This window comes from Salvelinus namaycush, chromosome 4 (assembly GCF_016432855.1).
Source record: "Salvelinus namaycush isolate Seneca chromosome 4, SaNama_1.0, whole genome shotgun sequence".
In the NCBI taxonomy this organism is placed as follows: Eukaryota; Metazoa; Chordata; class Actinopteri; order Salmoniformes; family Salmonidae; genus Salvelinus; species Salvelinus namaycush.
Window position 1 is genome coordinate 6738640 of NC_052310.1, and position 11515 is coordinate 6750154.

The following is an 11515-nucleotide window of genomic DNA, read 5'->3' on the forward strand; positions in this document are numbered from 1 at the left end:
AGAGCCATGACTACACACCAACCTAAACAGAACAGACGTTGGGAGGTGCACGCAGTACTACATAGAGCCATGACTACACACCAACCTAAACAGAACAGACGTTGGGAGGTACGCAGTACTACATAGAGCCATGACTACACACCAACCTAAACAGAACAGACGTTGGGAGGTACGCAGTACTACATAGAGCCATGACTACACACCAACCTAAACAGAACAGACGTTGGGAGGTACGCAGTACTACATAGAGCCATGACTACACACCAACCTAAACAGAACAGACGTTGGGAGGTACGCAGTACTACATAGAGCCATGACTACACACCAACCTAAACAGAACAGACGTTGGGAGGTACGCAGTACTACATAGAGCCATGACTACACACCAACCTAAACAGAACAGACGTTGGGAGGTGACGCAGTACTACATAGAGCCATGACTACACACCAACCTAAACAGAACAGACGTTGGGAGGTACGCAGTACTACATAGAGCCATGACTACACACCAACCTAAACAGAACAGACGTTGGGAGGTGCGCAGTACTACATAGAGCCATGACTACACACCAACCTAAACAGAACAGACGTTGGGAGGTACGCAGTACTACATAGAGCCATGACTACACACCAACCTAAACAGAACAGACGTTGGGAGGTACGCAGTACTACATAGAGCCATGACTACACACCAACCTAAACAGAACAGACGTTGGGAGGTACGCAGTACTACATAGAGCCATGACTACACACCAACCTAAACAGAACAGACGTTGGGAGGTACGCAGTACTACATAGAGCCATGACTACACACCAACCTAAACAGAACAGACGTTGGGAGGTACGCAGTACTACATAGAGCCATGACTACACACCAACCTAAACAGAACAGACGTTGGGAGGTACGCAGTACTACATAGAGCCATGACTACACACCAACCTAAACAGAACAGACGTTGGGAGGTACGCAGTACTACATAGAGCCATGACTACACACCACCCTAAACAGAACAGACGTTGGGAGGTACGCAGTACTACATAGAGCCATGACTACACACCAACCTAAACAGAACAGACGTTGGGAGGTACGCAGTACTACATAGAGCCATGACTACACACCAACCTAAACAGAACAGACGTTGGGAGGTACGCAGTACTACATAGAGCCATGACTACACACCAACCTAAACAGAACAGACGTTGGGAGGTACGCAGTACTACATAGAGCCATGACTACACACCAACCTAAACAGAACAGACGTTGGGAGGTACGCAGTACTACATAGAGCCATGACTACACACCAACCTAAACAGAACAGACGTTGGGAGGTACGCAGTACTACATAGAGCCATGACTACACACCAACCTAAACAGAACAGACGTTGGGAGGTACGCAGTACTACATAGAGCCATGACTACACACCAACCTAAACAGAACAGACGTTGGGAGGTACGCAGTACTACATAGAGCCATGACTACACACCAACCTAAACAGAACAGACGTTGGGAGGTACGCAGTACTACATAGAGCCATGACTACACACCAACCTAAACAGAACAGACGTTGGGAGGTACGCAGTACTACATAGAGCCATGACTACACACCAACCTAAACAGAACAGACGTTGGGAGGTACGCAGTACTACATAGAGCCATGACTACACACCAACCTAAACAGAACAGACGTTGGGAGGTACGCAGTACTACATAGAGCCATGACTACACACCAACCTAAACAGAACAGACGTTGGGAGGTACGCAGTACTACATAGAGCCATGACTACACACCAACCTAAACAGAACAGACGTTGGGAGGTACGCAGTACTACATAGAGCCATGACTACACACCAACCTAAACAGAACAGACGTTGGGAGGTACGCAGTACTACATAGAGCCATGACTACACACCAACCTAAACAGAACAGACGTTGGGAGGTACGCAGTACTACATAGAGCCATGACTACACACCAACCTAAACAGAACAGACGTTGGGAGGTACGCAGTACTACATAGAGCCATGACTACACACCAACCTAAACAGAACAGACGTTGGGAGGTACGCAGTACCTACATAGAGCCATGACTACACACCAACCTAAACAGAACAGACGTTGGGAGGTACGCAGTACTACATAGAGCCATGACTACACACCACCCTAAACAGAACAGACGTTGGGAGGTACGCAGTACTACATAGAGCCATGACTACACACCAACCTAAACAGAACAGACGTTGGGAGGTACGCAGTACTACATAGAGCCATGACTACACACCAACCTAAACAGAACAGACGTTGGGAGGTACGCAGTACTACATAGAGCCATGACTACACACCAACCTAAACAGAACAGACGTTGGGAGGTACGCAGTACCTACATAGAGCCATGACTACACACCAACCTAAACAGAACAGACGTTGGGAGGTACGCAGTACTACATAGAGCCATGACTACACACCAACCTAAACAGAACAGACGTTGGGAGGTACGCAGTACTACATAGAGCCATGACTACACACCACCCTAAACAGAACAGACGTTGGGAGGTACGCAGTACTACATAGAGCCATGACTACACACCAACCTAAACAGAACAGACGTTGGGAGGTACGCAGTACCTACATAGAGCCATGACTACACACCAACCTAAACAGAACAGACGTTGGGAGGTACGCAGTACTACATAGAGCCATGACTACACACCAACCTAAACAGAACAGACGTTGGGAGGTACGCAGTACTACATAGAGCCATGACTACACACCAACCTAAACAGAACAGACGTTGGGAGGTACGCAGTACTACATAGAGCCATGACTACACACCAACCTAAACAGAACAGACGTTGGGAGGTACGCAGTACTACATAGAGCCATGACTACACACCAACCTAAACAGAACAGACGTTGGGAGGTACGCAGTACTACATAGAGCCATGACTACACACCAACCTAAACAGAACAGACGTTGGGAGGTACGCAGTACTACATAGAGCCATGACTACACACCAACCTAAACAGAACAGACGTTGGGAGGTACGCAGTACTACATAGAGCCACGACTACACACCAACCTAAACAGAACAGACGTTGGGAGGTACGCAGTACTACATAGAGCCACGACTACACACCAACCTAAACAGAACAGACGTTGGGGGGTGCGCAGTACCACATAGAGCCACTGACTACACACCAACCTAAACAGAACAGACGTTGGGAGGTACGCAGTACCTACATAGAGCCACGACTACACACCAACCTAAACAGAACAGACGTTGGGAGGTACGCAGTACCACATAGAGCCATGACTACACACCAACCTAAACAGAACAGACGTTGGGAGGTACGCAGTACCACATAGAGCCACGACTACACACCAACCTAAACAGAACAGACGTTGGGAGGTGCGCAGTACTACATAGAGCCACGACTACACACCAACCTAAACAGAACAGACGTTGGGAGGTACGCAGTACTACATAGAGCCACGACTACACACCAACCTAAACAGAACAGACGTTGGGAGGTACGCAGTACTACATAGAGCCACGACTACACACCAACCTAAACAGAACAGACGTTGGGAGGTACGCAGTACTACATAGAGCCATGACTACACACCAACCTAAACAGAACAGACGTTGGGAGGTACGCAGTACTACATAGAGCCATGACTACACACCAACCTAAACAGAACAGACGTTGGGAGGTACGCAGTACTACATAGAGCCATGACTACACACCAACCTAAACAGAACAGACGTTGGGAGGTACGCAGTACTACATAGAGCCATGACTACACACCAACCTAAACAGAACAGACGTTGGGAGGTACGCAGTACCTACATAGAGCCATGACTACACACCAACCTAAACAGAACAGACGTTGGGAGGTACGCAGTACTACATAGAGCCATGACTACACACCAACCTAAACAGAACAGACGTTGGGAGGTACGCAGTACTACATAGAGCCATGACTACACACCAACCTAAACAGAACAGACGTTGGGAGGTACGCAGTACTACATAGAGCCATGACTACACACCAACCTAAACAGAACAGACGTTGGGAGGTACGCAGTACTACATAGAGCCATGACTACACACCAACCTAAACAGAACAGACGTTGGGAGGTACGCAGTACTACATAGAGCCATGACTACACACCAACCTAAACAGAACAGACGTTGGGAGGTACGCAGTACTACATAGAGCCATGACTACACACCAACCTAAACAGAACAGACGTTGGGAGGTACGCAGTACTACATAGAGCCATGACTACACACCAACCTAAACAGAACAGACGTTGGGAGGTACGCAGTACTACATAGAGCCATGACTACACACCAACCTAAACAGAACAGACGTTGGGAGGTACGCAGTACTACATAGAGCCATGACTACACACCAACCTAAACAGAACAGACGTTGGGAGGTACGCAGTACTACATAGAGCCATGACTACACACCAACCTAAACAGAACAGACGTTGGGAGGTACGCAGTACTACATAGAGCCATGACTACACACCAACCTAAACAGAACAGACGTTGGGAGGTACGCAGTACTACATAGAGCCATGACTACACACCAACCTAAACAGAACAGACGTTGGGAGGTACGCAGTACTACATAGAGCCATGACTACACACCAACCTAAACAGAACAGACGTTGGGAGGTACGCAGTACCTACATAGAGCCATGACTACACACCACCCTAAACAGAACAGACGTTGGGAGGTACGCAGTACTACATAGAGCCATGACTACACACCAACCTAAACAGAACAGACGTTGGGAGGTACGCAGTACTACATAGAGCCATGACTACACACCAACCTAAACAGAACAGACGTTGGGAGGTACGCAGTACTACATAGAGCCATGACTACACACCAACCTAAACAGAACAGACGTTGGGAGGTACGCAGTACTACATAGAGCCATGACTACACACCAACCTAAACAGAACAGACGTTGGGAGGTACGCAGTACTACATAGAGCCATGACTACACACCAACCTAAACAGAACAGACGTTGGGAGGTACGCAGTACTACATAGAGCCATGACTACACACCAACCTAAACAGAACAGACGTTGGGAGGTACGCAGTACTACATAGAGCCATGACTACACACCAACCTAAACAGAACAGACGTTGGGAGGTACGCAGTACTACATAGAGCCATGACTACACACCAACCTAAACAGAACAGACGTTGGGAGGTACGCAGTACTACATAGAGCCATGACTACACACCAACCTAAACAGAACAGACGTTGGGAGGTACGCAGTACTACATAGAGCCATGACTACACACCAACCTAAACAGAACAGACGTTGGGAGGTACGCAGTACTACATAGAGCCATGACTACACACCAACCTAAACAGAACAGACGTTGGGAGGTACGCAGTACTACATAGAGCCATGACTACACACCAACCTAAACAGAACAGACGTTGGGAGGTACGCAGTACTACATAGAGCCATGACTACACACCAACCTAAACAGAACAGACGTTGGGAGGTACGCAGTACTACATAGAGCCATGACTACACACCAACATAAACAGAACAGACGTTGGGAGGTACGCAGTACTACATAGTAGCCATGACTACACACCAACCTAAACAGAACAGACGTTGGGAGGTACGCAGTACTACATAGAGCCATGACTACACACCAACCTAAACAGAACAGACGTTGGGAGGTACGCAGTACCACATAGAGCCATGACTACACACCAACCTAAACAGAACAGACGTTGGGAGGTACGCAGTACCACATAGAGCCATGACTACACACCAACCTAAACAGAACAGACGTTGGGAGGTACGCAGTACTACATAGAGCCATGACTACACACCACCCTAAACAGAACAGACGTTGGGAGGTACGCAGTACTACATAGAGCCATGACTACACACCAACCTAAACAGAACAGACGTTGGGAGGTACGCAGTACTACATAGAGCCATGACTACACACCAACCTAAACAGAACAGACGTTGGGAGGTACGCAGTACTACATAGAGCCATGACTACACACCAACCTAAACAGAACAGACGTTGGGAGGTACGCAGTACCACATAGAGCCATGACTACACACCAACCTAAACAGAACAGACGTTGGGAGGTACGCAGTACTACATAGAGCCATGACTACACACCAACCTAAACAGAACAGACGTTGGGAGGTACGCAGTACTACATAGAGCCATGACTACACACCACCCTAAACAGAACAGACGTTGGGAGGTACGCAGTACTACATAGAGCCATGACTACACACCAACCTAAACAGAACAGACGTTGGGAGGTACGCAGTACCACATAGAGCCATGACTACATACCAACCTAAACAGAACAGACGTTGGGAGGTACGCAGTACCACATAGAGCCATGACTACACACCAACCTAAACAGAACAGACGTTGGGAGGTACGCAGTACTACATAGAGCCATGACTACACACCAACCTAAACAGAACAGACGTTGGGAGGTACGCAGTACTACATAGAGCCATGACTACACACCAACCTAAACAGAACAGACGTTGGGAGGTACGCAGTACTACATAGAGCCATGACTACACACCAACCTAAACAGAACAGACGTTGGGAGGTACGCAGTACTACATAGAGCCACGACTACACACCAACCTAAACAGAACAGACGTTGGGAGGTACGCAGTACTACAGAGAGCCACGACTACACACCAACCTAAACAGAACAGACGTTGGGAGGTACGCAGTACTACATAGAGCCACGACTACACACCAACCTAAACAGAACAGACGTTGGGAGGTACGCAGTACTACATAGAGCCACGACTACACACCAACCTAAACAGAACAGACGTTGGGGGGTGCGCAGTACCACATAGAGCCACGACTACACACCAACCTAAACAGAACAGACGTTGGGAGGTACGCAGTACCACATAGAGCCACGACTACACACCAACCTAAACAGAACAGACGTTGGGAGGTACGCAGTACCACATGGAGCCACGACTACACACCAACCTAAACAGAACAGACGTTGGGAGGTACGCAGTACTACATAGAGCCACGACTACACACCAACCTAAACAGAACAGACGTTGGGAGGTGCGCAGTACTACATAGAGCCACGACTACACACCAACCTAAACAGAACAGACGTTGGGAGGTACGCAGTACTACATAGAGCCACGACTACACACCAACCTAAACAGAACAGACGTTGGGAGGTACGCAGTACTACATAGAGCCATGACTACACACCAACCTAAACAGAACAGACGTTGGGAGGTACGCAGTACTACATAGAGCCATGACTACACACCAACCTAAACAGAACAGACGTTGGGAGGTACGCAGTACTACATAGAGCCATGACTACACACCAACCTAAACAGAACAGACGTTGGGAGGTACGCAGTACTACATAGAGCCATGACTACACACCAACCTAAACAGAACAGACGTTGGGAGGTACGCAGTACTACATAGAGCCATGACTACACACCAACCTAAACAGAACAGACGTTGGGAGGTACGCAGTACTACATAGAGCCATGACTACACACCAACCTAAACAGAACAGACGTTGGGAGGTACGCAGTACTACATAGAGCCATGACTACACACCAACCTAAACAGAACAGATGTTGGGAGGTACGCAGTACTACATAGAGCCATGACTACACACCAACCTAAACAGAACAGACGTTGGGAGGTGTGCAGTACTACATAGAGCCATGACTACACACCAACCTAAACAGAACAGACGTTGGGAGGTACGCAGTACTACATAGAGCCATGACTACACACCAACCTAAACAGAACAGACGTTGGGAGGTACGCAGTACTACATAGAGCCATGACTACACACCAACCTAAACAGAACAGACGTTGGGAGGTACGCAGTACCACATAGAGCCATGACTACACACCAACCTAAACAGAACAGACGTTGGGAGGTACGCAGTACTACATAGAGCCATGACTACACACCACCCTATACAGAACAGACGTTGGGAGGTACGCAGTACTACATAGAGCCATGACTACACACCAACCTAAACAGAACAGACGTTGGGAGGTACGCAGTACTACACAGAGCCATGACTACACACCAACCTAAACAGAACAGACGTTGGGAGGTACGCAGTACTACATAGAGCCATGACTACACACCAACCTAAACAGAACAGACGTTGGGAGGTACGCAGTACTACATAGAGCCATGACTACACACCAACCTAAACAGAACAGACGTTGGGAGGTACGCAGTACTACATAGAGCCATGACTACACACCAACCTAAACAGAACAGACGTTGGGAGGTACGCAGTACTACATAGAGCCATGACTACACACCAACCTAAACAGAACAGACGTTGGGAGGTACGCAGTACTACATAGAGCCATGACTACACACCAACCTAAACAGAACAGACGTTGGGAGGTACGCAGTACTACATAGAGCCATGACTACACACCAACCTAAACAGAACAGACGTTGGGAGGTACGCAGTACTACATAGAGCCATGACTACACACCAACCTAAACAGAACAGACGTTGGGAGGTACGCAGTACTACATAGAGCCATGACTACACACCAACCTAAACAGAACAGACGTTGGGAGGTGTGCAGTACTATATAGAGCCATGACTACACACCAAGCTAAACAGAACAGACGTTGGGAGGTACGCAGTACTACATAGAGCCATGACTACACACCAACCTAAACAGAACAGACGTTGGGAGGTGCACAGTACTACATAGAGCCATGACTACACACCAACCTAAACAGAACAGACGTTGGGAGGTACGCAGTACTACATACAGCCATGACTACATGGCACTTTATTCCACAACAAGCAACTGATGCAAGCAGTAAAAACTGATTTAAAAACAGATAAAAATACACCTTACGGAACAGCGGAGACTGTGAAGCAACACAAACATAGACACATGCATACACACACACGATAACATATGCACTATACACACACGTACACATGGATTTTGCACATGCACTGTAGATATGTGGTAGTGGTGGAGTAGGGGCCTGAGGGCACAGAGTGTGTTGTGAAATTTGTGAATGTACTGTCATGTTTTTAAAATTGTATGAACTGCCTAAATTTTGCTGGACCCTTTGGCAGCAGCTAATGGTGATCCATAATAAGTACAAATACAACTTGATTGGAGTCCACCTCTGGTAAATTCATTTCATTGGACATCATTTGGAAAGGCAAACACCTGTCTATATAAATTCCCACAGTGCATGTCAGAGCAAAAACTAAGCCATGAGGTTGAAAGAATTCCGAGACAAGATTGTGTCGAGGCACATATCTGGGAAAGGGTACCAAAACATTTCTGCACCATTGAAGGTGCAGAAACAGGACGTTGGTTCCGTTTTTCTGTGCTCCGTTTTATTTACTTAACAAAGAAGGAACACTCAAAATGTGCATTTATAAAGCATAACAATTTTAATCAAAGTACAGCTGTAGACAGAAGTCAAAGATGAAACATCACACATACAACTGATGTCTGTCCTGAGTTCTGCCCCATAGGAAAAGTCCAAGTTGCTTTTATCATGCTTGTAGTCAACCTCCTGTGATGTCATTACCTGCTACTCCTCAGACCAAGCCCATACAATACAATAGTTCTAAGGCCTCAGCAGTAAAAGCCCACTCCCCCAAGTTGATTTATAGAGGTATGTCTGACTAGCCTCTTATCTCTTCTACTCCCCTACAGGGCTCTTTGTTTATCTTTGAAATGCTTTCTCACAGACCCCCCCCCCCCCCCCCCCCCCCCATTTCTTTATAAGAGGCACAGACTTAAAGACTGTGGAACAATTCTAAATGCTTACAATGAATATATATATTGTTAATCTGTAGTCTAAGACCCTATAAATGTAGAGGAGGGGTCCCATAGCCCCTCCCCTTCTATTAATACAACATATTATAATCAATTATTGTAAAACATCAAACATTTGGTGCAACCCCTATCGTGACCCCAATTTGACCCCATCAGTCCCCAAGAACACAGTGGCCTACGTCATTCTTAAATGAAAGAGGTTTGGAACCACCAAGACTCTTACTAGAGCTGGCCACCCAGCCAAACTGAGCAGTCGGGGGAAAAGGGGCTTGGTCAGGGAGGTTACCAAGAACCTGATGGTCCCTCTGACAGAGCTCTAGAGTTCCTCTGTGGAGATGAGAAAACCTTCCAGAAGGACAACCATCTCTGCAGCACTCCTCCAATCAGGCCTTTATGGTAGAGTGGCCAGACGGAAGACAGTAAAATGCACATGACAGCCCGCTTGGAGTTTGCCAAAAGGCACCTAAAAACTCTCAGACCATGAGAAACAAGATTCTCTGGTCTGATGAAACCAAGACTGAACTCTTTGGCCTGAATGCAAAGCGTCACATCTGGAGGAAACCTGGCACCATCCCTATGGTGAAGCATGGTGTGGGGATATTTTTCAGCGGTAGGGACTGGCAGACTAGTCAGGATCGAGGCAAAGATGAACGGAGCAAAGTACAGAGAGATCCTTGATGAAAACCTGCTCCAGAGTGTTCAGGACCTCAGACTGGGGCGGAGGTTCACCTTCCAACAGGACAATGACCTGGAGGTGTGTTGAGTCATGCTGTGGTAGCCATGCTACTTAAGTGTGCCTTGAATTCTAAATAAATCACAGACAGTGTTACCAGCAAAGCACGCCCAAACTATCACACCTCCTCCTCCGTGCTTCACGGTGTGAACTACACATGTAGAGATCATCCGTTCACCTACTCTGCGTCTCACAAAGACACAGCGGTTGGAACCAAAAATCTCAAATTTGGACCAAAGGACAGATTTCCACCGGTCTAATGTCCATTGCTCGTGTTTCTTGGCCCAAGCAAGTCTCTTCTTCTTATTGGTGTCCTTTAGTAGTGGTTTCTTTGCAGCAATTCAACCATAAAGTCATGATTCACGCAGTCTCTTCTGAACAGTTGATGTTGAGATGTGTCTGTTACTTGAACTCTGTGAAGCATTTATTTGGGCTGCAATTTCTTTGGCTGGTAACTCTAATGAACTTATCCTCTGCAGCAGAGGTAACTCTGGGTCTTCCTTTCCTGTGGTTGTCCTCATGAGAGACAGTTTCATCATAGCGCTTGATGGTTTTGCAACTGCACTTTAAAAGTTCTTGAAATTTTACGGATTGACTGACCTTCATGTCTTAAAGTAATGATGGACTGTCGTTTCTCTTCAATTATTTGAGCTGTTCGTTCCATAATATAGACTTGGTCTTTTACCAAATAGGGTTATCTTCTGTATACCACCCCTACCTTGTCACAACACAACTGATTGGCTCCACCGCACTAAGAAGGAAAGAAATTCCTCAAATTAACTTTTAACAAGGCACACCTGTTAATTGAATATATATCTTTATACGTTCATCTTGTTACTTTCCTTGCTTTCAGGCCCACAGGGAAGAGGTGGTATGGGGAGAGTTTT